Source organism: Ochotona princeps, chromosome 30 (assembly GCF_030435755.1).
Source record: "Ochotona princeps isolate mOchPri1 chromosome 30, mOchPri1.hap1, whole genome shotgun sequence".
Taxonomy (NCBI): domain Eukaryota; kingdom Metazoa; phylum Chordata; class Mammalia; order Lagomorpha; family Ochotonidae; genus Ochotona; species Ochotona princeps.
The window spans coordinates 14710162-14738141 of NC_080861.1; positions in this window are offsets into that span (position 1 = coordinate 14710162).

Consider the following 27980-nt stretch of genomic DNA (forward strand, 5'->3'; position numbering starts at 1 on the left):
CATTCTCATGTGGGATGTTGGCTTTTTAAATGGTTTGTTCATCATGGGGATCAATATTGACTCGAGTCCTGAGAATGCTATGGTTGGAAACAGCCACAGACTTGATTCAGTAATAGAAGTGAGAGAGACCAAGAAAAATGAGGGAGACCATAGCTCTTTACCTATTGCCCGTTTTCCTTCCCACAACTGTGACAGTGGTTAAAGAACCAGGAATTAAACGTTAAAATTAAGAAAGAAAAATTGTCTAAACCTAGAGTGGGTAAAAGTATACCAACTAATATTATTTATTCTCTTCTTCTAATATGTAATTAACATTGTGAAGACAATATTCAATCAATTTTCTGGTAGATTTTAATGAGATTAAGGTTTCCACTGGGGAGTTAATTATCCTTCATCTAAGCACATACTGTTGGTTAGATGTTATTTTACCATCTCCTTTATTTTTTATAAAGCATGAGGCACTTTTGAGTATCCATTCACATCATGTCAAATAAAATTATAACCCTTGTTTGTTATCTACTGCAAGTGGAAGTGGGCATTATACATGTAAGTACAACTGTCCTTCAAAGGATAATTACAGATGAAGCACCTACACTAAGAGAAGGAAATAAAAACATTAGCGACCTAAATTTTCACTATGTGAAATTTTCAAAAACAGTGAAAAGATGTATGAAGCTAACAGGATGCAGGGAACAACAGTGATTGAGGTAGAATTGAATGAAACATAGAGTAAATACAGTAGTATGTGCTTATTTCCCAGGTTGTTGAGCGTAAGATGCAAACACTTGCAAATGGTACCTGAAACACTGTTAGGTTGAGAAGATCCAGTTGTCACTATCATTAGTTATTCAGGTAACCACCAGTGAAGCCAGTGTTTGGACCCACCTTTGGAGAACATGGAGATGCCGTGCGGTGTCCCACTATAGCGAACACCTGCTGTCTGGTAAAGTGGCCTGAGCCCACCAGAAGGCTTCAGCAGGCATCACCCCCAGGGTCTATCTCTGCTGTAGAGAGTTGTTCTCTCCAAGGTCAGGTGATTTGAAGAGTAGTGGGGTGCAGATGTAAAAGTCTAACCATTTTGACCATGGGAAAACACTGATGGGCAATACAGATTTCTGATCACCACCTAATTAGCCTAGACTCTGTTGCTACTTTGTGACAATTCAGCTTCACCCTCTTTGCAATTCTATTTCTATCCCTCTTCTTCCATAAAAGCTGACCCCTAATAAATATTTTTGAACGCTCCCCTGTGCCTCTTACATGTGCTTCTGGATCACCCTACTTGTCCATCTCACTGACAGAATTTACAAGCTATACCAAGAAAAACAACTAAGCGGGGTGAGATTTAGGGTCACTGATAAAGTGAAGAACGCCTGATCAAATTGGTGTTTCAGAGAGTTGTAGTGCAGGATAAAAGAAGGAGTGGAAACAACAGATGCCTTTTGAAGGATGGATCCACATTGCAATGCAATAGACATAGTGAACACAATCGGCCTTGTATCTTTTGCTTTGGAGGGGAAGGTTTATTTAAGTGGATGCCGTGATGAGCGTCCGTCATCACAGTGCTTGCCTAAATCAAAACTAAGATTCACAGTTCATCAAAATGGCTCCGTGAGCACATCATAAATTGGGCAAGATTAGGTTTCTTATATTTTTAGCTCCAGAAATCAAAATTTATGAGTCTCTCTGTTGGTTGCAAAGTGATGAGAGATATAAGGGGACTTGCAGGGTCTAGGGTGAGATAATCTCATTTGAATTAGACAAATGAGGCCCCGCTGCAAAAGAACACCAGTGTCTCTGGATGAATTTATGAAGTCAAAACAAAAAATAATTACAGTGCAGAAATGACTGATGCTGGATGAACCTGCTTCATTCCTAATGTTGGTTGGCAGCTCTTCATCCTGATTATTCCATCTGGAGATAATTGTGTGATATCATCCATAAAATTAAACCGTAAATCAGTCCAACTACAGAATAAGCCAGAAAGCTGCTGGGAAAGCCACATGTAGGGGATGTATGTGGGGGGGTATTAAGGGAAGCCTTGGAGAGGGTGATCCTCAGCACGTCCACAGACTCTCTTGCTGACAGTGGCCACCAACGGCTGTTCCAGCAGGATCAGGTCAGGCGACGTACTGACCGCATTACCGTTTTTGCTGATGAGGAAATAATGCTCACCTCATGAATGGAATGTTGTGTGACTTTTCAGGGGTTGTTCTTACAAACTGTGGATGTTCCAAAAGAAAACCCTTTAATTACATTGCTCATGAAATGTTAACGGTGAATCTACAAATGTAACCAACGTATACAAAGGCATTTGTGGTATACCTAACTGAAAAAACACCACCAGTTTTTAAAATTTTAATAATAAGTGACTTGTGGTCAGTAGGCAAACTTTATTTTTTTAAGATTTACTTTATTTTTATTGGAAAGTCAGAGATGTAGAGAAGAGGAGAGACAAAGGAAGATTGTCCACCAGTTGATTCACTCCCCAAGCAGCTGCAATGGCAGGAACTGGGTTAGTCTAAAGCCAGGTGCTTGGAGCCTCTTCAGGGTCTCCCACACAGGTGTATAGTCCCAAGGCTTTGGGCTGTCCTGGCCTGCTTTCCCAGGCCACAAGCAGAGAGATGGATGGGAAGCTGGGCTGCTGGAATTAGAACGGTGACCATATAGGATCCTGGTGCATGCAAGGTGAGGATTTTAGCTGCTAGGCTACCACACTGGGCCCTTTTTAAAAATGTCTAAACTTTCATATATATTTTTAAGGCTTATTTATTTTTATTGGAAAGGCAGCTATACAGAGGTGTAGAGACAGAGAGGAAGATCTTCCATCCGATGATTCACTCCCTAAGTGACTGCAATGGCTGGAGCTGAGCCAATCCGAAGCCAGGAGCCAGGAGCTTCTTCTGGGTCTCCAACATGGGTGCAGGGTCCCAAGGCCTTTGGGCCATTCTCGACTGTCTTCCCAGGCCACAAGCAGGGAGCTGGATGGGAAGCAGGGCCACTGGGATTAGAACTGGTGCCCATATGGGATCTGGGCACATGCAAGGCGAGGACTTTAACCATTACTCTATCACGCCGGGCCCAAAATCTCTAAGCTTTTAAACAGTTGTTTAAGAGACACACAGAGAAAGAAAGGAAACTGACGGTATCTGTCAGTTCACTTTGCAAATGTTCAAAATAGCCAGGGGTAAACCTGGTGAGAACTAGAATTGGGGAATTCAATAGAAATTTTTCACATGGTTCGATGAAACCTAACTTATTGAGTCAGCACGGTATTTCCAAGGATACACATTACAGGGACAGAACTAGGCGTTGGGATTCAGGTGTTTCACTAGGCCAAAGAGTTGTCCCAGCATTTGCCTTTAAAAAAATTGAAAGCTGGGCCCGACGCCCTGACCTAGCGGCTAAAGTCCTCACCCGAACGCACCAGGATCCTATATGGGCACCGGTTCTAATCTCGGCAGCTCCACTTCCCATTCAGATCCCTGCCTGTGGCCTGGGAAAGCAGTCGAGGACGGCCCAATGCATTGGGACCCTGCACCCATGTGGGAGACCTAGAACAAGTTCCTGGCTCCTGGCTTCGGATCGGCACTGCACCGGCCGTTGCGCTCACTTGGGGAGTGAACCATTGGACGGGAAGATCCTCTCTGTCTCTCCTCTGCTCTGTATATCTGAATTTGTAATGAAAATAAAATAAACCTTGAAAAACAATTGAAAGCTTCATTTGATGTATAGAACAGCAAAGTATTGCAATAGAGTCAAAATATGGATTACATAGCTCTTATTGATTTCTGCAAGTGATTTTGCTGGGGCTACAAGTCGGAGGAGGTCAAAAGTAAAAGGTGAGCGCAGGTTTCCTGACATCTCAGTGTGGAGCAAATGATGAGAATGTATTGAACAAGGGAACAAGCAACAAGGAACCCCACCGCTTTGGGGATTCCATTTGCCCAACAGCAAATACAAAGTTGACATTTCTACGGAGTCTCAATTTCCCATGTCGCAATACTAAGAGATGGCAAGAAACTGTGAGCTGTGATCGTCACTGCGCTGCTTGGCAGAGTCACCAGTAAGAAAGCCATGATGAGGTTTCCTTGTTTCTTCTTCTCTCTGAATGTTACATGGGAAGAGTAGCGTATGTTCCTTTTATATACAATTTACTTAAGGTTTTTAGTATTATTATTATTCTGAAGCTTGTGGAATGTTACTACATGGCTTCTCTCAGTCTTCGGAGATAATCATTGGGTGTTTACTCTTCAGTTTGTTAACTTGATCTATGACATCGATTGATCGATGCCACGCTTGGTGTGAATGGGCTTGCTGGAGTGGTGGTCGGCTTGATCAGTCAGTATTTCCCAGAGGATTTTTGCATTAGGGGTATTGCTCTTTATTTTGTGTATTTTCTGGTTTTGAAATACAGATGACGCAACCTGTTAGCATGTTTTGGGAGGATTCTTTCCCTTTCCATTGTTTTGAATACTTCGAGAAGAGTTGCAATATGGTGTATGTTAAGCACATGTTTGTTGTTTCCTTTTTATAAATAAAAGGAAAAAAATGAATAGCATCAGAATTTCGTTTTCCTCACCATTTTAGTCATTATTAAGCTGTTAGCTCTGAACCTTAGTAACCCAAATCAGATCATTTATGAAAATGGAAGGGATTTGGTGTAAGATAAAAGTTTATGGAAAGATCTAGAGAGATACCTGTTTCTAGGGAGTGTTTCAGGTGGGACTTCATGCAAGCCTCAATCTTCAGTTCATCTTTCTCTCTCCCCCTTCCTCCCATTACATCCCAGCCATTTACTGTATGTCCTGAGTCTCCTTTTTTCCTTGTGATTACTTTGTAACTCTTTCTACTAAAAACAACGACAACTGAAGATGCTGGTAGACTGTGAATTCCTTGAGATTCAAGATTTCTCAGAGGAAGAATATGTAATGCTCAATGATTTAAATTACAGTGCGAAGTGGTTGTAACATGTATCAGGGAAACAGTAGACCATAAAGTGGAAGCACACTGAATCTCTTAAATTAGCCCATAGTGGGGAGTTTTATAAAGTTTTAAGGTTCTAAAAATCAATCAGAAGATCTTTATTCCAGAAGAATTGCCCTGATAATGATGAAAAGTCTATGAGGAACAGACTTGAACTGAATTTAGCAAACGATCACTGCTGGCCAAATTAAAAAAAAAAAAAAAAGATGGCAGGGAAGTTTCCAGTTTTGGTGACAAGGGTTCTTAAGATGTGGTAGTTTTAAGGCATTATGTCTTTGTAGATGTTTAAATATTTTTTTTCCTTTTCCCTAGATAGAAATGCTACCAAATTTATTGGGTCTAATATTATGTTACAGCAGAGAAATTGTGGCATAGATTTTAGGCAATATTCAAGCTTAGTGTGCTATTCATGGTTGTGTTGGCTTAACTATTTGATATAAAAATTAATTAAAATCATAGACATTCAAATCACTTTCTTCAAATAAGTTATTGCCAAAGGATTTACTATTTTTCTTTAATACTTGATTCTGAAAAACACAGGTCAGTTGGATTCACAAATCAGAGCTATGCAAAGGATTGAGTAATGAAAGAATGAAAAAAATCCAGAGTTTTGTGCATCTCTTTCTTTTAAATTTTTTATTAGTAGAGAATGAACAGATTTTTGAATTCCACTGGTATCTTTCCAAAGAGACAACTGTACTTTCCTGGTACCCATTCTCTCCCAATACCTCCCCACACCTCCTATCAGTTTTTGAAAAACACAATTTTAATCCAGTCTGTGTCCGCAGGCTTAGTTTGTCACTAATCATATTAAATAGGTAAAAAGTAGAAAGACCACAGTTCAACAGAACGTAACATAAGCTAAAAATGGCAATCAGATCCCAAAGTGACCATCTCATTCCCACTTACTTGTTGCTTTCTGTATTTGCTGTCTATATCAGAGAAATGATTTTTATCTTTTTGAGATTGGGTTATTTCACTAATCATAATGATTTCTGGTTGATAGGGTTTCATTCTTCTGTAAGACTAAGTAGCATCCCTTAGTTATGTACACCATCTTTTCTTCATGCAGTCATCAGTTCGTGGACATCTATGATGGTTCCATGTCTTTGCCATTAGGTACTAAGCTGCAACCAACATAGGGGCACAGATAACTTTCTCGTATGCTGATTTCATTTTGGGGTAGTAAATCCTCAGGAGTAGAATGACTGGGTCATACAGTAGATCTATCTTCAGAATCTCTGAGGATTCTTCATACCAACTTTCATAATAATAACCTTCTCTTTGACTGATATGTGGGGTCATAGATATCCAAAACGTATAACCAATTGAATACAATAAAAACCTAAATGATGAAACAAGAAATCCATAGTGAGTTGGAACCTCTTTCTAGGTAAATCCTATGTGATTAGTGATGCACTCTCTCTCACACACAAAACGTATGAGGTCAGTGTCTTGCTTCTTACTTCTAATCTTTATTCTCCTTTCCTTTATCCCTTCTTTGTCCTCTTAACCACACATGTCACAGTTGTCTCACATCAATGCAAAAAATGACAGAAACTCAGCTCACGCCTCTTAGAAAGGTTTTAATGATAGCATTAGACTTGAGAACTACCTGAGGATTAGATAAGTAGACATTTTAAAGTAATATTTAAATTTATTAGTTTCATATATCTGAATCTGGCCTTTGGGAAAAATTCAAATGATAAGTCCTAGGGCATGCAATTTTCTTTGCAGGCCTCTTACTCACGAATGCACATTTACGCTGCAAAGAAACCACGTTTAGAGGTTTGCTTCTGTTTTCCTTTCCAATTTAACGTATTGAGCCCTTCTCCTGCAGGAGTCAACACATGAATCTTGTTTATGAAAGTTTCCCTTAGGGCTTTCAATCTTTGTTATAAAACCCCTTTGGCAGGTATCCAAGATCACCCCAGCTCATAGTAAAATCCGTTTTTTTTTTTTTGGTGAATTACAGTATAGCGATGGTGGTTAGCACTCGAATGCTACAATTATGGGTAATTTCCATCATTAAATAGCAATTAGCCTTTGAAATTTAAAATATGAGAGGCAAGCAAACACACAGGAAGAAAGTAGGATTTGGACTCCAAACTGGCCTTTCGATAGCTTTAGCCTCATCTGTGCGACGTGAACTACATACCTCCTTTATCAGGTTGCAGTGATTCTTACAGGAGATTAATGTGAAAAGTTCATCAGGTGTCATGAAGGTAGAAATTACTGTAGAGGAGATAAAATTTTTTCTGCTAACTTCTAGATGCGTCTTACTGGGCTTAAGAATTAAATCAACATGGAAAAAAATGGTCCTTAACCAGGTCTAGGAGAAATCAACAAAGGAAAAATTGATTAGAACAAACCACACACTTTGCTGATTTTATGTGTACGTAGGCACCTTCACAAGCTAAAATAAGATCTGGAGATGTACTGGGGATGAAAGCATAGGGTAGCATCACTTATTCTTGCAGATCTCTCTCAGCCTTGAGGTTCCCTCTGATGATAATTATGCCATTTCTCTTCTTTTTTTAAAGATTTATTCATTTATTCATTTAGTATTTATTCATTTATTATTGCAGAGGAGAGACAGAGAGGAAGATCTTCCTTCTGTCTGATGATTCACTCCCCAAGAGGCCACAAAGGCAGGAGTTGAGCCAATCAGAAGCCAGGGGCCCAAAGCCTCCTCCAGGTCTCCCACATGGGTGCAGGGTCCCAAGGCATTGGGCCGCCCTCCGCTGCTTTCCCAGGCCACAAGCAGGGAACTGGATGGGAACCAGGGCCATCAGGATTAGAACCTTTGCCCATATGGGATTTGGCACATTTAAGATGAGAGTTTTAGCCACTAGGCTACCGCACCGGGCCCAGTATTTGTCTTTTGGATGACAAAAGTAACCATTCTGGTACTCTGATATATGATTCTCTATATTTGAAAATATTTCTCACACTTGCCAATTGGAAACTTCACGTTGCATTTTACCAATCAAGCTCACAAGAGACATTTGCGCTACAAAGCCAAGTGTGCATTATGTTGCTTCAAATATTATCCAAAACCCAAGTGTTTCACAGGCAAAATAATATTAAAGTTGGAATAAAATCCTATATTGACCATAAGCCTCCTGAAATCTTTGTTTAAGTCTCACTTATTAATGGGTACAACGGTGGATGGGATGAAGCGCTGACACTCAGTGAAATGTGTTGAATGCATTAGTCAGTAAAAATTAGCATATTTTTTTTCCTGAATGCCAGCTCTAAATAAAGTAGACTTGAAGAGATTGTCCCCAAAGTCATGCTTCTAAAATGTAATTATTTATGGTACTACAGTTTGGAATTATGTTGTCTCAGAAGGCATTATGTCTTGTCCATTTCAATTCATGTTCATATACTTAGCTTAAAAGCAGGAGTCTAATAAGCACAATGTATGAACTCAACTCAGCTGCAGCTTGGTTTTGAGATAACTAGGTCCCATTTGCAGTTTCTCCCATGAACTGATCACATCTTTGAACAAATATTTATATTTTCTCTCAGAGGTGTACTTTGCTCACAGTTCTTCAGTATACAGAGGAGTTTGGCTTCAATTCTGGGAGATTTCTTTCCCTTATAACATGTTGATTCTATGAAGTCAAATCTTTGGAATCAGATCTCCTCGTCACTAAAACGATTCCAAGGAAATGGTTCTATGAACATGAACAGTGTCCTTGGCCTGAAGGAATTAAGCAAACTGTGTCAATGCACATTTCATCATAAATTGGTAAGAATCAGTGACCCCGAACAGTGGCTGGTCAGTCCCTGAGAATCCCTGAATTCTGATGGGAGGCTATGTCCACAGAATAGAGTTCAAAGCCTCCATTAGCCCAGTGAGAAGCCTAGATTCTGATTTAGGTTTATGGATAAAAATCGTGATTCCTTCTCCCACATCTAATTTTTCTCCTGGAAATTTGTGGCTTTTGCAAATATAAGCCAATTTATGAGTTTCAGCCTAAGGTCATAATCCTCAAATCTCTTAATGATTAGAAGTTGTTGCTGTGTTAACACAGTCAAGGGTGAAGTAAGAGAAACCCTGAGATTATTAAATGATTGAGCAGACATGACACCACCGTCCACGGAGTCCAGGTGAGTGAATCCATTATTCTAGATTTCCAAACTCTTAATTGCTCCCTCTCCATGTCTGAGAAGGGACAACTCAATATGATACCCATTATTTGCAGCAAGATTTTGTTTCTGCTTGAGATATTTATAGCAGCCTAGTGGAAGAAGAAAATGTAACAGTGATCTCCCCTAGTGCCTTTCAGGACCCCACTTCCTCCCTTGAATAGACTTTGCCTTCCTTCTGTCTGGTTTGCAAAAAAGGAAGCCTAGGAAAAAAAGAAATGAATGTTGGATGGAAAGGGCTTGAGACTCCTGAGCTAGCCCGTGGTGACCCTGAAGTCTTCCTCCTTGAAGGGTTAGCTGTTTATGCTTTAGCCACAGCTTGACAATATCTAAGGGATAGGCAGGGAATGACAACTGCTGGCTGCTGTGCAATGGAGGCCTCAGTCATTTGTGTGCGTGTGGACTCTTTCTGTGTGAGACCTCCTTTCTTCTTCCTTTTTATGGGGACCTTAGAGACTGCAGAGAAGTTTGTGGCACTGTATACTGCAACTGGAGAATGATGGTGGAGTGTTACCTCCCACCCTGTGTACCCCATCTTCACTTCCAGTGCATTGACCCATGACCTGGGAGTACTGCATGTCTGCTGATTACCAGTGAAACAAGGTATTTATAAGAGCAGTTATCACGCCCTGATCAATGAAACATCTAAGACCACTAAGATCCTACTCATCGTTATCGTATTTTGTTTTGTTTCTAGCCCCAAGTCTAATTCACCCGTGGTTAAGGAAATTCAGTGTTTGAGGTACCAGTCAGCTTTGATTTCTCATTCTCTCACAGGGTTAAAGAAGAGGCTTCGAGGTATAACTCATGTCACTAACTCACACAGCCTTAAGGATACCTCAAAGGAATCATTAACAACCTGAAGCCAGTTATAAAGTATGGGAGGCAATCCCCTAACGGGGTTGGCGTAGTCCAGTTGAAATGATTTAACACAATCCATTCCAGGGGCCACTTCCACATAACTCCATTGGAATTCGCTGTTCTAGGCCCTTTGGGTTGTGGGTGATGTCTTTCAGCAAAACCTAGCGTGGGTAATTCTTATCTGTCCTCATTAGAACTGTCGGTTCCCTACTGGATGATGTCCACTCCTACTTTCAAATCCTGTAGGCCCAGTTTTCTTCTCGGCATTGCAGCTCAGCACATCCGTCTGGCCAGGGAAAGACTATAATAGGCATATTTTCAGCATGACCAATTAGATGTGCAACTCCCATTAACGATAACAGAACTCGCACTCCAGATTCTTTCTCAATAAATCTGGCCTTTCCTCTTACGAGCAACAGATGGCTTTTCCACAATGGCTCATTACCTTCTGGCTCAGCTCTGCTGCCAGAAGTGAAATATAAAGTTATTTATGGATGGGGAAAGATGCATAAGTCACTGGTGGATTATTTTCTGCCATCCTTTTTCACTTATTTAGTTAGATTTTTCTATCACTCGGGATGAACAAGTTAGGGAAGATGGTGGTAACCCCACTGGGAAAGGAGATGGATGTCCCTTCAGCCTGGCTACTTTTTCTGATGGCCACAGATCTCTGGGGTGAAGCTTTGCATTTCTCACAGCAAATGGTAATGGGGACATTTCCATGGAGAAGATTCCCATTCCTCTAAAGGCTCCGCGGCCTCTGACAGCCCATCTTGGTGAAATCCGGCCAGTGGGGGCACATGTCAGTGCCATTTAGCTGCCTGCAAAACATTTGAGAAAAGAAAACAAATTGCTGCTTTAAGGAATGCCAGTACATCTCAGGGTTTGACATTTCAGCCAGATCCAGATTATTCCTCTGTCGACTGGGGGGAAGGATGAGGAGGCAGTTTAAAAGACTCCTGTGATTGGCACCGTGAGAGAGCTGCAAAAGCACACAGTACATGAGAGCTGTCCAAGAACAAAAGGAAAGGAAAGGTAAGAGAAAAATAGAGAAGAGTGCTGGGGTTAGCATTCTTAGACATAGGAATGCAGAATGGGTCAGGCTCTCAAAAGAGACTCCCATACAGCTCAAGTCTACCCTGGGTAACCCCTTGAATGTCTTTGGCCTCAAATTCCTCATCTTTAAAATGAAAAAAAAATAATAGAGATTCCATAGGATTAGCAGATTCCATAGGATTAGCATAAGAGTTATATGTACAAATACTTAGAATGGTGTCCACCACAGGATAAGGGCTGGAATTGTGTGTGACATGAAGTAACTTAACCTAGCAGTAGGCACTGATTTGTCTGCTTTCCCACATGGTTCAATGGAATGGCCAACAGCAGGAGTTATCGTGCTCATGAGGCCACAGGCATAGATACAATATCCAGTCCCAGTTCTCTTACCTTTTATTTTTTGGATGCTTACAGAAGAAAGTTGATAAGTTTAAGTTTCTCTCTCTCTCTCTCTCTCTCTCTCTCTCTCTCTCTCTCTCTCTCTAATAACATACTTAAAGGCAGAGTTACAGAGAGAAAGAGAGATCAATGTGTGGGTAGCTAGGCCATAAATAGATGGCTAGATAAACAGATAGATCTTTCATCCACTTGTTCATTCCCCAAATAGCCACACAGCTGGAGCTGGTTGCATTCAAAGCCGGGAGCTTCTTCGAAGTCTCCCACATGAATGCAAGGACATTTGGGCCATTTTCTTTTATTTTTAAGGCACATTAGCAGGGAGCTGGATCTTTAGTGGATCACCAGACCTCAGACTAATGCCTGTGGGGGGTAGAAGCACGACTATAAGTTCCTCTCTTAAGAGTAAGACTGTAAATTGAAAAATTCAGGTCCTTCTAAAGCCATGTGCTCTGTACCATGTGGCCTGGGAAAAAGCTGATTAGCAAAAAGAGAGAGAGAGAAAGAGATGGAAAGAGAGAGATGAATTCAACACATAGGGAAGCAGAAACAAACTATGAATAAGGAAAATATGAAATGTGGTTCTAGTTCTTGGTTCCAAGACAACATATCAAACCAATGCCTTTCCTTCAGTGTGCTCACACCAATCAAGATATTGAATTCTCTAGGATAGGAATCAGGGTGTCGTCAGTTCAAAGTAAATTTCTGTTGCTCACAATGAAAGACCCACATTGGCTAGAATATATACCTCCTGGTGATCCTCCCCACAAACCCTGAAGCATGTCACAGACATGGAGCTAGAGATGACAGAGAGATTGACTGTGGGACACAGGAGATGGAAGGTTTGTTTTTAGAAAGGCAGATAGCAGAAATGAAATGCATATGTTATCCAGACAATCACACAGTCACAGAGCTGAGAGTCGCCCCACCTTGCTTCTGCGTTCTGGACATTGCTGGGCACGAGAAACTGTTTCTTCTAAGAATGCAGGAAGCTGCAATGTGAAGGCAATTACTCTTTCTACTGGGACAAATGTGGCTTGCACAGTGTCCCTTGTCACCCCTCAGTCTTCTGCCTGGGACACAGTACCTTTCCCTTCTCATTCACGTGGGAAGATTGTAATTGGATCATGACTTTTATTTTCTCATATGTCTTTTTCCACCTTGGTTCAAACATCCCTGCTGGAGCAATTCGTTTACATGTTAATGAGAAATAGAATTTAACACGTTTAAAAAAACACCAGAGCTGGTACACAGAATATTTTCCTTCAGTTATGACCAACACAGTATTAAAATGTGGTAAGGTCATCACCTGGAACAGGACAGGGTAGTATTGGATCCCTTAGACATCCTGTAACAGAAAGAACAAGCCATTTAACAGGTGTGGTTCTAGGCACTAGATACTCCTGGTAGGTATGCCACCTGGATCTAATTGGTAAAAAATAATTGTATTTCATTGATTTCCTTTAGAATTGGCAATAATTAAAAGATATTTTGGCAAATGGCATTCTGTATTTGAAACAATATTTTTCATTTATAAGATTTCATTTTTCAGGGATTCTATTTGGACATTACCTATGTATCCTTGGAACAGTTTTAAATGGAAAGAAAACATTTTTGAAAGCTCATTTCTCTAACTGAGAAGCCGAAATTAAACATCAGAAGCCAGGAAACGTCTTTTGTCTCCGGTTTCATGCCTCCAGTCCTGGAGGTCTGATTCTAGCTGGTATTTGTTTTCTGTTCAGAAAGCAGAAGTAATGGTCTTTAAAGACTTGCAGCCAGTGGAACAGACAGGCCTCAGTTACAACTACTATATTAATATGGGGTGGGCAGAGGAACAATTACCTGTAGCAGTTTGTTCAAAGAGCTGGTATGAGACTGAAGGAAGCTGTACTGTAGCAAGTTGAGCTGCTGCTGGCAATAATGGCATTCCCGATCAGGGTACAGTTTGGTTCTCAGTACCCAGATCATACATCTGAGAAAGGAGTCTCAGGTGACTCAGGTACTTGTTCCATATCCACCTCTGTGGGAGACACACATGGGATTCTTGGCACCTCTCTTAGCACTGGATGTTATGCAAAATTAAGGAACTGAATCAGTAGAAGAAATATTTCTCTTTCTGAATCTCTTCCTGTCTTTTGGACCCTCTGCCTTATCAAATGGATAATATATAATCCTTTTTTCTTTTCTTTTTTCTTTGTAGATGATACGGTAGTATAATTTTCTTTTTGTTTAAGATTTTTTTTCATTTTTATTGCAAAGTCAGATATACAGAAAGGAGGAGAGACAGAGAGGAAGATCTTCCATCTGATGATTCACTCCCCAAGTGGCTGCAACTGGCTGAAGCTGAGCCAATCTGAAGCCAGGAGCTTGTTTCCGGGTCTCCCATGCGGGTGCAGGGTCCCAAGGCTTTGGGCCATCCTGGACTGCTTTCCCAGGGCACAAGCAGGGAGCTGGATGGAAAGTGGAGCTGCCGGGATTAGAACTGGCACCCAAATGGGATCCCGGGCATTCAAGGCGAGGACCTTAACCCCTATGCTATCGTGCTGGGCCCTATTTTCTTTTTTTAAAATGAAATAATACATCATCACAGTATAATGGAGAATAGAGAAAGTATCGTTAGCTATCTGGAGATTCAAACATATTTTTATTTATTTTTATTTATATTCTCTATTCTAGAAGCCTCTATCTAGGATCATTGAAACACAGGTTAATCATTTTAATAATTTAATATTAAGTAGAATTAGTAATTGTGAAGTTCAGAACATGAGAGAAGCTTGAGCCTGGATCATGTTGGATGGACTCCCTTATATCCCTTAAATATTACCCCCAAATGTTGCTCAAATTACTGATTCAAAGCCCTAGCGAGTATGTAGAACAACTGAAATTCTAACATAACTGTAAGGTAATGCAAAACGGTGCCGCCACTTCGGCAAAGATGTGAGTTTGTTTCTCACGTCATTTTACACTTCCCTGAAGCCCAGAGATCCTGCTTCTAGGAATTCATCTCAAAATAGAAGAATACACACGTCTACATCAAAAGGTGTCCATGAATGCACCTGGTCTCTGAACACAATGCTACACAATATGGTCTGTGGGGATGCTGTATACTTTGGACTAAAGAACATTGGAAACCAACCTCTGATGAAAGCTCAGAATCAAGCTACGCCTGACTTCATCCTGCCTCAATGAAGTCAGCTGTAGACATCAACACTCCTCTTTTCCAGGGTGATTTCTAGAGACCAGAACCCCTTTTTGCTCTCAGCACACCAGAAAATCTAAAGATATTACCCTACATGCTCCCATATTTCTGTCTAGGATATGAATACAGAGAAATGCTTTAGTCTACTCTATCTGGGAGGCGATTATAGAACTTCCATTCTAGAGGGAACTTGTCTTATGTGTGTGAGGAACGAACTCAGAGAAGCCGAAGCAAATCCGGACAACAGATGCTGCTGAAGACAAGCCAATTACCAGCCTGTCCTCCCACTCAAGCTCACACCATCAATCACTCACTCTTTGTCCAGTCATATTTCTACATTACCCTCCAGGCCTCACTGCATCTAAATGTATAAATGGTCATCTACCTTGGGTCCTTGAATATGTCTTCTAATGACTCCTACATCTCATAACATTTTGATTGAATATGCTTTCTCTTGCTGACCAATATTTCATTACAGGAATGTCATCTTTGATTCCTATGAGGGTTGAGGAAATGCGTCACATATTCCAGAGCCTATAAGAATTTTTAGCATTTCATTTATACTGTCCAAACTCAGAACAACCTAACGTTTACAGGAGACTGAGTGTACACACACTGTGCAACGCTACAAGCACACAACTTCAGCTACAAGAAAACTTATCTATAACTGCAACCACATGTCCTTGTCTCCAAGGAATTATCCTAAGTAATGGTAGACTCAAAAGCTCACAGATTACATGATGCTATTTTTAAAAGTTTATTGATTTGTTTGAAGAGGAATGTGACAGAAAGAGTGAGGAGAGAAAGACAAAATAGACAAAGAGAAAAAGAGATATCATCTAGTCACTGTCAAACTTCTCAAATGGCAACAGCTGGGGCTGTTACAGGTCAGAGTCAAGAGTCTGGGATTCCACCTGAATCTACTATGTGGCTGGCAGAGACCCAAGCACTTATGCCATCCTCCTTTGCCTTCAAGATACATTGGCAGGCAGCTGGACTGAAAGTGGAACAAGAGAAACTCAAAGTGATGCCAGCATTGCAAGTGGCTCCTTAGTGCCCTGCACAGGAGTGCTAGCCCCTATATTGTATTTGTCTGACAATCTGTTAAGGAAAAAAATTGTAGAGACATAGAACATATCATATTGATAGACAGTAATGACTGCCAGGAGTGATAAAGATATTTTTGAGGTAATGAAAGTGCTTTGTGTTTTGTGGTGGTAGCGATTACATATGGGTCCTCATTTTTCAGAATTCATAATATTGTGTACCAAAAAAGAGGACCTTTTTTTTCACCTGGACATTATATCTTACAAAAACAAACTCTTCCAAATGCGGCAGAACTCCTTGCTACATACATCAGTGATTTAAAACACTGCTTGTTGTCTAGGGTCTGTGTGTTGGTCATAGTGTGTGTGGTGGACAATGGGTTGAGTCTGACTTTCAAATCAAGACATTTCCTCGCTTTCCCTGCAGGGCATATGGGTCCTCCATCTCACATTGATGTAGAAAGGGCACAACAACCTTACTTACAGGAGCAGATTTTTAAGTATTTACTGGAATTAAGCAGTTACTGGTTCATTGTCCTGAAGACCTTAATGGCCAATGTTGGACCAGTTTGAAACCAGAAGCTAGGGGTTTCTTGCAAGTCTCCCATGTGGATGCAGGGGCTCAAGCACTTTTACCATCCTCTGTTGCTTCCCCAGGCACGTTGACAGGGAACCAGATCACAAGGGAAGCAGCTGGGACTTGAACTGATGCCCATATGGGATGGTGGCACTGCATCCTTGACATCCTGTTGTTGGAGATTTTATAATTCTGATCAGAAATTCATTATCTGCTCTCTGATACATATCATCAGTATTTTTATCAGACAATTTGAAGTCTGATTCATTTTGTTTCTGTTTCATGTTGGTAAACAGGCAGCTCAAAGGCAATTGTTTTGATCAACTGAGGCAACCATAGTATGCCATGTTCTTTGCTTGTCTCTCTGTACTCTGTTGATATAGAAGTTCTTTCTTCCATCTTCAAGTGCATTTGCTTTATTCTGTATATGTGTTTATCACAGAGCCTCAAATATATTTTGAAAACAGGTAAAAATACAGAAGAGGGAGGATCGTAAAACTTACAAAATACAATGGGTGTAGAGGTAGACTATTTGCAGTCTAATCATTTCCTTGGAATTTAGTACGTAAATCTCTCGCTCCTTGTCTTGCCTTGTTAATCATTTTATAAGGTAATTATGTCTCTCTGTACTCACTTTTCAACATAATGGAGAAAGCATGTGAAGCTACAATGCATTTTTTTTTTTTTGGCACAGTGAACTCTGGGCGTAAGCCATTTTCATTAAGTGAACACACAGGTGTGACTTGGGCTCTAGAGAAAGCTCATATTGTTCTATAAATGGAACAAAAACCTACCCTTGGTTTCTTACAGTAGCTTAGCCTGCCAAGTGATTCAGAAGATTTGTATTAAGCAGAGGAAGGCTCGACTTCAACTCACTCATATTTTCAAAAGCATGCAGGATGACAGGGCTTCAGTAGCTGTGAGTTGTGAAATGATATGGTGGTCTCAGACTGATTTTCAGCAGAAGTCTTGCTGCAGTTCCAGTAAGATCCTATGGGATTTACTGTGTCAAAGACAAGGTTGACTGAAGTGCAAGGATAAAGGAACTGGTTTTCCCCAGAGAGGTAATTTCTAGGTCAATGAGTCATTGAAATGGCATGTTTGACAGACCTTTGGTGACCAGGTTGTGGGGAAACTCAGGCGAGAACAATTAGTTCTTTCACCTAGTCCTACTCTCCTGTTGACCACAGCATAACCCTGGACACATGTCACAACCATTTCTAGTCATTGTTTCCACTACAGAAAAACAATAAGTAATGTCTTAAATGCACGACCATTTAGATCTATAGTTGTTGGAATAGGAGATTTGTAGTCTTCATGAATTCAATGGAAATGCTTAATCATTTATCAGCATTTTGAAACCTGTGTGTTCCTAAGAAGCTTTGAATCAATACAGGATCACATCTTTGAGCTGTGTTTCTGAAATAGGCATCTACTAAGAACTGTGTCTATTTGGCTAACGTTAAGTGTAGCATAAACCTGCTGTGCAGCATAAACCTGCTTGGGAATCACCTAAGTTGCATATTAAATGTGTTAATAAGGGGGTCCTTTCCATACATCTTGAATTACAACATCACAAATGGAACCCTACATGAAATTTTAATTTTTAATTGGGTTTCTTTGCTGAAACTAAAAAATGACACGATGAGACTCATAATAGGAAACCGAATGAATCCCACTTTATCTGTCACCATCCAGGGTTCTTCCCTAGTTGTACCCAACCACAAAATAAACATGTTACATATCTTGTTTTAGCCTTTCTTGCAAAAGTAGTGTGGCTTGATATCCATTCAGATATCTTCATTCAAAAAAATTGACAAGATAATAGAACAATTGCATGACATTTTCAGATGGAGCAAGAACTCATGAAGAATCAGCCTGGTTTGTGGGAGGGTGTTCATACCCTTTGGGATGCACCCTCATTTTTTCTGCACTTTTCACTGCCTCAGAAACGATTTGGTTGAAGTATTTGAAAAACCCAGCGAAGGATTTTGAAGGAGAAAATATTGTCAGGGACACAGCAGTTCTCAATGCATCTGCTTATTGATGCTACAAACATTTAGGGAATACCCACTGTGTGGGAGGCCTGTGGAAAACATCCTATTAGGTTCTTGCCTGACAAACATCTCTAATATGTGGAAGCTCCCAGTGGACAGTGAATCAGTCTGGCTGTGTAAGAGGAAGGGGGTGGTAAGGGATTTGAGTAGCTGTGCTGATGGTTAGGGGGATGGCCTTCACACTGGGTTGTTTCATTCGGATATGTTTGGAGCAGCAGAGATGAGAATGATGTCTTGTTGTGAAGGTTCAGACACAAGCAAAGAAGAAAGAAAGGGAAACATTTATTGTGTGCCTCCCATAAAGTTCCAGTCACCAAGAAAGTCCTTCAGAGTGATTTTTTGACATTTCAAACTCAGCTAAAAGTGTCTGCTCTTAAATACCCACTCCTCCCAACTTTTGTCACCTCTGTTACATTGTCTGCAGTTTAAATGTCTAGTCTTAACTCCGGCAGTGTTTGTTATCTAGTTTAATCCAACTAGATGTGGTTATTTATCATTTTGACTTATTCTACCCATGAAAGTGCATTCCAAGGGGGGTGTTTATCATTTACACCCTTTATGCAGAAATTCACATTCAGAGGATGACTGCTGCCCTTTGTATCACATCAGTATCAGATATTGATAACTGTATTCCTACATTGTGTTCATTTAGAATTGGGGCAAATCTCTGAACGTACAGATAACACATAAATCTCCAATTCCTTTGTTTTCACCAATGAAAATCTATTTTTCTAGCCTTCATTGTGTGTGTAACTACAAGCCATATTCATGTCACTTTGATTTTCACCCTTTCGCTGGACCCCTCCTCTTCCTCGGAAGAGCGCTGACCACCTGTCAACATAGCTGACTTCAATCCGTAAAGCCTAGATGCTGTCACAAATATCCCTGAAGGTCAAAAGACCATCAAACACCTGTGAGACTAGCTTTAAAAACACAGACATAGTATGGTAGTAAAACTATCTTCTGTGCAGTCTGCCAGTTGCATTTGTGTGTGTGATCTTCCCCAACTGCTACTTTTCAGAGAACAAGCTTACTATGACCTCTGAGTAGACGTCATCTGCTCTGAGTCGAAATTAAGTTGTCTTAATAAATGCTACTCTTACTTTAAGTCTGATTCTTTTTCAGTCTCTGAGTGTGCTCTTAATTTGGGGAGCCCTATGAACTGAGCCGTCATTCAGACCACTCCCCATCTAGGCACTGGATGAACCAGCTTTTAGCTGATATTCAGCACACTAACTTTCTGGCTTTGTGTTGTTGTTGTTGAGCTAATAATGGCAGCTGATTCACTTTATAACTGGCCTCCAGATAATGGGCTCCTGAAAGACATGTCAGCCCACTGGTTCGAAAGTCTTGTGGCCAGCCTCTTTGAATAGAGTCTGGGTGACAGCTTATCCAACCAGCATCCAGCAACTGCCACTCTTTCTATGTTGAAACATTTTAAAGCATATCATATATTATTGACCTTGAATAATTGAGCTTTGTACCGCATGGCTATTGCCCAGAGACCCTCAGTGTGTTCCCATTCCCTTTCTGATGAGTGGCTGCATCAGTAATTAAACAGATGAGTCAGTGACATTATTTAATCTTGATAATGTCCATGTGTGATATCAGCAGCAGCTTATAGATTATAAAATTAATACCTACAGAGGTAAAGTAGATGTCTCTGTAGATATTCTTACTCAACAAATAGAGGGATTGCTGTTCTGACCCAAGCTTGTCTGCTGCCCAAATTTGTCCTCTTCTCACAACTTTGATGTACCTTCATGCACAGAGGCCTAGAAGACCACAACATTTTATACACACAATGTCTGACTATGAGAATGGAGAGAGAAAGTTAAGCTGGGAAGACAGATGGTGTTTATTTGAAAGCCATACATTATATAGGCAGTGGGTGATACTCCAACATTTCTTCTTTGCAGGGTAGTGATTTAGTGCCAGCTATGCATTGAAAAGATGGATCTGAGAGGGATTACTATGATAATTTGAGGTTGGTAAACAGTAGATGAAAGATGTGTAAGCAGAAAGAAATTCGTAAAGAAAATTTAAAAGAGCATGAATGAGAAAAATAACGAAATCCAAAAGATCATGGTAGTGCCCTTTTGAATGTGGGATAATAGGGAGGCGAATGGATTTAAAAAAGTAGATATTAAGTAACATGGATAAAAGCCTACTGGCTGTCTTCTAGAAAAATGGTCCCCAAATTCTCTGCCAAGCTAATGGCTTCTTCAATTTATGTCAACCTGCTGACACAAAGCTGTGCAGGTCCTATGTTGAGTGACAGCACTGTGAAATCTGGTATGGACTCTCAAAAGGTTAATTTTCAAAATTAAAGAAAAAAACCTAAATAAAAGAAAACAAATGACACACAAAGAGTGAGCATATGGCAGAGTTTTATTTTTGCTCATTAATGAGGGATCCAGCAGGAAGTTAAGCTATCAAAAAACAGGGTAATACAGCTAGATAAGATAACATGAATGTATATTCATACATTACTTTAAAAAAAGAAAATAAAACAATCACTGAATGAAAAATGACACAAAATGTTGGAGGAGTATATGTTAGTTAAATACAAAAACCTATTAATGTCTTGAAGTAAAACAGAATCTCTGCTTGTTTTCTTCAAAAAAAGTCATTTGCATAGCTATCAGGGAAAAATGGTATTTTGCATATTTATGAGATAGAAATAATTTGCATTCATTTTCTCAAATTAATAATCTTTACAGAATTGTACTTTTATGGAGTTATCCTAAGTATACATTCCAAAGAATGGTAATAGCAATTTCTTGGGAAAATTAAGCAAACTTGATGCACACTTAACGCCCTAGCATGACATCAAAGATTGCAATAAGCTTCATGTTGCATTTCCATAATTCATGTTGCATTTAGGTAACTATTCTTCATGAAGCATATATTTTGCCTGCCTACCAATTATATTTCCCTGAGAACTACATGTTTCAGTCCTTCTACCTAGAAATTAGAACTCCTGCCTCAATGATTCCAGGGAGAGTGATTTCTGAAACGAGAATTGTGGCAGTGATTGTGAGAGAAAGAATTTACCTGAAAAATAAAAAGAAATGGCCAAAGCTCACTTTATTTTGCCTTGCTGATTATGAACTTTGAAATGACAGCTTTGCTTAAAAAAGGGATCCTGCAGAATGCCATCCTTGTACCATAAAGCCCATTCTTATGCTGAAACTCATCTGTCTTCATACCATATTAATATCCCTTTGTGTCTGCTTTTTATACAAAGAAGTAAGGTAATCAATATGCCTTCGTCGAATGAGTTTCTCTTTTATTCCAAGATTACATTTTGCATTTTTCATGTTGAAATGCTCTGTGTGGGTAGAAGATGAGGACAGTGGCTCGTTGTGTGAGTGCATGGTTTTATTTTGCTCTTAATGACAGTTAAATTACATGCCTGTTCTCTGTTTGCTTGCTTGCGGCTTGCTTACTTTTTAGAGGCAGTTTTTCTTGTGTGTTTATTTATTTGAGATGCAAGGAAAGAGTGAGAAATACAGAGAGAGCTCTCTTCCATTGGTTCATTCCCCCCCAAAGCCTACAATGACTAGGTTTGGGCTGGAGTTGACCTTGGTACTTGAATATGCAACATGAGCATCTTAACCGTATAGAGCTACATGTCTATTGCAGAGGTATCTCTCTTTTCAAAAAGACTTGTTCATTCAAAAGTCGACCTACACACACACACACACACACACACACACACACACACGCTCACATCCAAGCACCGAGGCCATCCGTTGGTCTTTCCAAGGCACGTTAGCATACAGCTGGATCTGAAGCACAGCAGCGACTACGTGAACTGGCGCTGTGATATGAGATTCCAGTGCTTAATTTGTTGTGCCTCAATGCTGTCCCAAACAGTGTTCTCGACAAAGTAAAATCAACAAACTATCTTACAGCCCTTCTGAGGTTTTAGTCCTGAGTCTGTTGGGATTCAGAGAACATTATCACTAAATATTTTTTATTTTATTTTATTTTGTTTTGTTTTGCTTTTGCTATGCCAAACAATCTAATCTAAAAGAAAATTCAAAATCTTGAAAGGAGAGGCTGAAAATCAAAGTTCCTCTAATCTTGTCTTGTCTCTGCCATATTTAAGGAGAGGCTTTGTGCAAAGCGCCCTAATCTTCCTAAAGTCCAGCTCGGCACGGAGTCCACAGTTTCCTTTTGTCCCTTCCCTGAGTTCTCTGCCACTCCATTTATTTGCAGGAAAGAAGATTGAAGTTCATCCATACTGCTGCACAGATTCCTCTCACACATGGCTTTCCTCTCTCGTAGTCAATCATCTGCAATCCACTGTCTCTCCCCCAAGTCCAACTGGCATTGACCAGGCCCCTATGTGTTTCCTAAGCTCATTAGATTCCCCTAAAGATCACAGACTACCCCCTGACACCCCCCAGTCACCTGCATCTCCAGAACAGAGGGGCACCAACACTTCTGAATCATGTTGTAGAATAGGTAACACACACCTGCTGTTTTCTTCCATGCGTGAGTTTCCTGTTTTGCTTGCTATGTGTATGTCTTATTGCTTATTGAATCTATTGTCAGTTCATTTATGAGTACTGGAGACAAAATGAAAATGATCCCTCTCCCTAATGCTTCAAGCATTGCAAATACATGATGTGCGTGTATATATATGAGCTTTGCATTGACAGCTTTGCATCAAAAAAGGATTCTGCTGAATGTAACTTACTTGCCTGCTTGAAAGCCAGGATTGCAGATATATACAGAGAAAGAGATTACCACCAACTAGTTCACTCCTTAAATGACTTTAATGGCCAGGGCTGGGCCAAGTCAAAACAAGGAAACTGGAATTTGATTCCAGGTTCCCATGTAGGTACCAGGGGTTCAAGCACTCAGGCCATGTAATGCTGCTTTCATATGTGCATTAACAGAGACCTGGATGGGATGTGAAGCAGGCAGGATTTGAAGCAGTCCTCCTATGGGATGCTGTCATCAAAGGCGATGAGTTATTCTGCTGAAGTCAGAATTCTGGCCACAAACATTGCAACTGTGGAAAACAGAATTTTCTTTTCTGCTCACGAAAGTTAAACTATTCAAGGACAAGCCACAATAACCCAGGTTGACATATAAAAATGAGTTAAGAATAGGGAACAAATGGCAACAGGCTAAATTAAAAGTTTTGATCTAATTGTGAAGGAAATGAGATAATTTGTTCACCACTTTTTCCTGGTCTCACATCACCCAGCTGCCCAGTTGTAGAGAGTAGCTGCTTAGCACACAAGAACGGGCATCTGTTTCAGGGTTCAGACCACTGAAAGGTTACTCATGCCAGGTTTCCCACTGAACTAAAAACGCCACACCAAGGAATCCTGTCTATTGGGCAAGGCATGCTGCATACTGCAAGTATTTCTGTGTATCTTTTATTGGCTACCAGCAAAAGAAATCTCTTTTCAAATACCGTCTTTCTGTGATCCATATGAAATGATGTTAATGTTGGATTCTAGAGGAGATGCTCTTAGTTTCTGTGATCTCTGTTTTTCAGTGAGGGTCACTGCCTTTCCATCTGCAGTCACTATTTCCTTTTAAGGTTATTCAGATTGATTGGGGTCTTACCTGCTATATCAAGCATAAATGAGAAGGTATTTTTTCTTTCCTTCTTGGGTTCACATCTTTTCATCTGAGATTCATAGCTGAGCTGCCTATTACAAAGACGGATTAACAAGGGGGAAAGAATAACATTAAGGTAATAAAATTTTACATGACACAAGAATCTTCGGAAATTTCTAAGATCTAAGGAAACAGGGAAAGCTATACCTTTGCATTTCAGGCCTGTGGAAGCAGGTAGTTGTAGAGAAATGTAATTGGGCAATAGGGCTGTGATCATGTGGCGATTAACTTTGGGGTACTTACCAAGGCCTGTGTATTCAGACTTTCCTCTGAATCCTTGTATCTTCAAAGATGAGGGCCATGTTTCCTGACCCCTACTCACGGGAAGGTTTTTTTTGTTTTATTTTGTTTTAAGATTTATTTTATTTTTATTGCAAAGTCAGATATACAGAGAGAAGGAGTGACAAATAGAAAGATCTTTCGTCCGATGATTCATTCCCCAAGTGAACACAACAGCCGGTACTGTGCCGGTCCGAAGCCAGGAGCCAGGAGTTCTTCCAAGTCTCCCATGCCGGTGCAGGGTCCCAAGGCTTTGGGCCATCCTGGACTGCTTTCCCAGGCCACAAGCAGGGAGCTGGATGGGAAGTGGAGCTGCTGGGATTAGAACTGGCGATCATTTGGGATCTTGGTCTGTTCAAGGCGAGGACTTTAGCTGCTTGGCCACTGCACCAGGCCCATCATGGGACGTTGTAGAAGAGTTTAGTAGAAGATCAGAAAGTTTTCCTAGGTCTTGTGTTCTGCTTCCACAATAAATTTAAGAGATTAGATAGACCATGCACTAATTTTTTCAAATGCCAAGGTGTCATGTCTTCCTTAGCAAGTTCTGAACCTCATCCCAAGATATTCTGATGTGAACCCTCAGTCTCTCCCTGTGACAAACCCAAGACATCATGACATACCTCCTGAGCCTAGCCACTCTATTTATACAATGTTTCTGGCTTCAAGTCTGCTTGGAAGTGGCTTGTGCAGTTTTTGAACAATTTTGTGTTGCACAATTGTTTGTTTATTGCATTCCTGTGGAGAGTTGTCTCTGTTCCAGTTCAGTTTTAAAAATACTCCTGGATTTATCCAGTTTTACTCACAGTAATTTTTGCCTCATGTCTAGGTAAATATAAGAGAGTTAGTGTGAAGTTCTGGGGCCATAGCATCGCCGATGCTTTCCTTGTTGGAACTACCTTAGTGTGCAAATTAAAGCTAATTAATATCCTTTGTAATTAGTACCCCTGTGTCCCATGGTCTTACAGTTCACGTTCTAAGCTTATATACATTCTGAAAAACAAAAACAATACCCCACTTTAGGTTGAGTTAAGCTATGGGAAATTTCCAAATTTCCACTAAAATTATTTGAACTGAAATAAAAGTGAAATTTTACATGGTTCAATCCATTATTTTTTTTCTTATTTTTGTTTGTTTGAAAAACAATGAGATAGAAATGGTGACAGATACAGATCTACCTTTCAAGTTTCCCATGGGAGCAATGGGGACCCAAATGCCACAGCCATCAACTGCTGGCTCTCAGGACCAGGACTCAGATTTAAGTACCCCATTGAGGGATGTAGGTGGCAGCTGGACCAAATGCCAATCCCCTAATGCTTTTCACATACATCAATCCAGTACTTCTCTAGAACTCCTAAACTGTACCTGAAGCCAGTACAAAAAGCACTGCAAGTTGGGGGAGGAAAGGTGAACTGAGGAAGAAGAAAGATATGCCCTGCTGAGCTTCAGGTTGTTCTAACAAAAATGCACCTCTGCCTCAGCTTTTTTGTGAAAACAGAAAAGCAATATAGTCTTAACCTGCTCTGAACACCCTTGGCAACCTCTGGGTCACAGCCCATCTTTCTCTTTTGAATTCTATGACAATTACTAAACAAATCTTCCCTGATTCCTGACTGGGACTGTCATGAGAAAAGCATTCCCCTTTCTTCATCTAAGCCCCTTCCTCTTTACCATATAGATTTCTGCTGCACTTTTTTTTCCACTTAATTTTTTTTAGATGATGTTTACATAGTTGATCAGCATGGGAAGGATCCATGGTTAGGAAAAATTGGGTGTGATCATCGTGTCCAAACTTTCTAGTTCTTCTTCCCATTTCTGGGTAGGGGGGAGTTAAGGGGAGACGCCTTCCAAACACCTCAATACCTGGGGATGGGGAACAGCCACCTGATATCTATACAGGTTCCTAATGGGGCACAAGCTCCGAAGGTTCTGCCTAGGTCGATGAGATGGTTCCTAAATGCTGTTAATCTCACTGATCTGTGCATGAGGAAATGCTTCCAATATCCATTGGCTAACACAGTCGACCTTAGTGTCTCCATTCACAGAGATATTTGCTGTCACCGTCTGGCAGGGTAGTTGCCCAATATGTTCTGTTCTCCATTCTCTGCAATAGTGCCAGATGTCCTCTGCATGTCTCAATGGACTACCATAGAGTCTATATGCACTAAGGCCTGCCATCCATCACTCCATCCTTTACAAAGAGGAGGAGAATCTCCATTGGCATGCATAAGATCTGCGGCTGGAAACAGGCCTGGTTGGGGAGCTAAGGGTAGGCCCAAGCTGGCTTGGGGTTCCCACTGGCGAGTGCGAGAGTTGAAATTGGACCATTGTCTGGTCTGCTACACTTTCATACAGGGCCTTTCTGAACACTGCCGTGTTTTCCCTACAAAACACCACAGATTCTCAAGTTGTGTTCGCTTCCCTCTGGCCAAGATCCTTGTGTAGCTCGATGTCAATGCTTCTCAATCCAGCATGCACCTGCTACCCTTGCACTGCCTCCAAATTTTCTTACTTCCATCATTTTCCTCTAGAGAACAAAACCTAAGGTCCTGTTTTTCCTTGCAATGAAAATAAAAATCAAGTATAAATCAAAGCAACACAATGTACAACTCCAAATTTTTCCTTTTTCTTCTTAAAAGTTTAAATAATAAAAATTTCCTTGTGACACTTATCACCTCAGAACATTCCTGAAATATATTTCATTCTGGTTTCCACCTTATAATGCCACTTTATAGTCATTACAATGAAATTTTTTTTTTCAGTTCCAAAGAGGTCACTCATTAAGAATTTAACTTGGTTTGAATATATGTTTTAATAATGAACACCAAGACATAGAGAACTCTAGAAAGCAGAACCCAAACACTGAGAAGTTTATGGCAGCTATTTTTGAATACAGGAGAAGTTTAACAGTAAAGATACAACAGATGTCTGCAATGTTCCAGGGTATAGGAGATAAATATAACTTGAAATGCAAAGGAATAAAATTGGGTCAATCTGATGAATGAAGTTCAGTTTGTTGCAGCTGCATACAAGAAAGTGAAGAGTCTGTTTTAGAATGATAGTGATTGATAGCAAACAGAACATTCTAGAACAGGGGTTAGCAAAGTATAGTGTGTGGTATAATCTGACCCACTGCCTCTTCTATAAATCAAGTTTTACTGACATCCTTTCTGGTCATACTGATAGGGATCATATTGTGTATGGTTGCTTTGCCTTGGCAACAGAGAGATGCAGTAGTCACTATGGACTGTATGGTCCAAAATCTGAAATATTCATTATTTTGTCCTTTACAGAAAAATATTGCTGGCCTATTCTATAAGAAAGCATTGCAGATGTTTTAGTGGACCTTGCACCATTAAAAGAAAAAGAAGAATAGGTTTAAATGTTGTGAAACTATGGAGAGCAAAAAGATTTACTGGCCTACTCAATATCTGCTATGATGAGTAACATCCAATTTGCAAAGTTTTGTCAGTTTTAGCACTGACTATTCCAAGAACGCTCAATCCTTGACCAACAGGGGCAACTGATCATCCTAGTACATGCAGTGACCAAAGCAAAGTCTTTTGGAGCACAAGTTGGAAATTAGAAAACAAAGAGAGAAAAGTCAGTCGACCTTAGATGATGACATCAAACAAGAGCATTCTGAAAAGTCGTTGTGTCTAAAAGAAAAAAAAAATGATACTTAATGGCAGAGTTGGGAGGTGAAGCTAAAATGAGAA